The sequence below is a fragment of the Rana temporaria genome, chromosome 9 (assembly GCF_905171775.1).
Source record: "Rana temporaria chromosome 9, aRanTem1.1, whole genome shotgun sequence".
NCBI classification, from domain to species: domain Eukaryota; kingdom Metazoa; phylum Chordata; class Amphibia; order Anura; family Ranidae; genus Rana; species Rana temporaria.
The window spans coordinates 51,289,021-51,291,156 of record NC_053497.1 but is presented as its reverse complement, the minus strand read 5'-3'; the positions used below and the strand labels follow the sequence as shown (position 1 = coordinate 51,291,156).

The window sequence follows — 2,136 nt, the reverse complement described above, 5'->3', positions numbered from 1 at the left end:
TCATGTAAGAACTACATTTCCCAGTATGAATTGCAGCACGCCCAGTAATTCACACCTCCTTGAAGTCTCTAACACGTAGAGAGCGTCCTGCCGCACAGATGTAGTTCCCAAGAGGGGGTGAGCACGTTACTGACCACCGCAGTAAAGCCTCCCTTCACGGTGGTCAGTAAAATCAGACAAGCGGGAAGTGAACAGAACAGAGAAGAAATAGAGCAACTTCTGAGCAAAAACGAACAATGAGGAAGTGAAAAGAGGAATGTCTGCAGGTAAAGGATGCTTATTATGAAAAACATTTTTTTCCTTTACAACCCCTAAAGTTTGGAACTGTCAATGAAAGTGGGGACATCTGGTCACCCTATTCTAGGATACATTTTTTTTTTCTTGAAAAGCCTATGGCGTGTGAACACACCCAAAAAACTCCACCCGGTGCAGAAAAAATGTGCACACACATAAAGAGTGTTCACAAAAACGTGCAGACGGGTGCAACGTCAAGTGGTCCTCCTGTGAAGAGGGACCCAAACCCTGATCCCCCGGGGCGTTAGGCTCCAGACGGGGACTGAGGTACTGTGGTCCGAGCAACTGAAGCCGACACGGACCCAACTTCCTCGGAGGGACTGCCGAAACAGAACCCTCCCAGTACTAGGTGGGGCCCCCCCGAAGGGAGACCCCATGAGAGCAGGCGAACTAAGCCAGAAGGCCATATCCACCCACTCCCAAGATGTTCAGGGCTGGCCCGAGGACCTGCACCCTACTAATCACACAGTGACAAAAACGTGCACAACAAAAAAAGACAAAAAAGTGACAAACACAGGCTTAAATAAAATAAAGTGGGGGAAGGGATAGTGGAGAGGAGAGTGAAAGAAGTGGCCATTGTGGTGAAACAATGACCAGGCCCTCCGGCCAGGAATAAAAAATTCCTCCGGTCCTAGCCAAAAGGCCCGGCCCAGGAGGCAGGTGCTAAAAAAAGCGTGTATCTGGTGCAGTGACCGTGGTATCTTAAATCAATGTGTCCCTCACACACAGTGATCTTCAGATACCCCTGGACTGCCACTCCAGGGGCACATGCACCATAGGCTTTTCGTTCCATATCCGACCCCCCGACCGGCCAGTGCAGCCCTCCACCCCTGCCAGCCAACCCGGCGGATTTGCATGGTCCTACCCCGTCATATCCCAGGGCATTACCAGCTCCTCCTACCGGATCGCTGACAGAGATAGCACTTACACCAGCCAGCCAGAAGGCCAGACTAGAACTCGGCAAAAAGACCAAGACCAAGCACAGCACCCATCCTCACCAGGAGCACCCTTCCAGATGGCTCAGACTCAACCATGGGCCGGCCCCCAGTATTCTGTCGGGTAGCACAGCATAGTCCCTGCTGAAACCATCCTTCCAGGTGCAATGACGTCATTGGATTGCATCCACCCTCCCCATGTAGGAGGTGCTTCAGCGCTCCGCTGACAACTGATAAGGACAGACACCACACCTAGTCCTAGCCAAAAGGCCGAGAAGCGGCAGGGAAGACAACCACGATCAGCACGGCCTAGAGTGTGCAATAGCCGTGCCTCGCCCTGGGAGAACCACCTTCATGATCATGGTGTCTCCCCTGCCAGGTAAGTATTCTAGGATAAATGGGCACTCAAAAGTGTGTATGAATGTGCCCTAACTTATTGCAGGAGTCTGTTCTTGCAGAATTGTGAAGTGGTCAAGTGCAGTGAAGTCACGGTTCCTCCTGAAAGGGTTGGAAGCCTCAGTTTCCATTCCATTCTTTTTTTTTAATTAACAATTTTTATTGACATTTTTTATGTTTTGCAATACAAAAGTAAAAAAGAAGAGAGATAGAAAATAACTTTCACTGGATAGCATGCAAGCTTCCAATACAAAACTGAGAGAAAATACAAATAGGCAATCAACACACACAAGCCTGAGATGTGACCCAAATGATGATTACATAGTACAGTAAAACCTTGGTTTGAGAGAATTTTGAAAAGACAAGCAAAACTTTTTAATACATTTTTACTTGATATACAAGTGATGTCTTGATATACAGTACAAGCAGCGTCATGTATTAATAATCACCATGCTGCAAAACAAATCATGGCCACTGGGTATGCTCTTGCTTCACGTTCCTTACTGAGAAG

The 2,136-nt window shown here is 48.3% G+C and overlaps 1 pseudogene; it reads right to left on the bottom strand.

The window, feature by feature from the left end:
- Nucleotides 1–1,463: 1,463 nt before the first annotated feature.
- On the bottom strand, nucleotides 1,464–1,616 carry LOC120914658 (annotated as a pseudogene).
- Nucleotides 1,617–2,136: the final 520 nt, after the last annotated feature.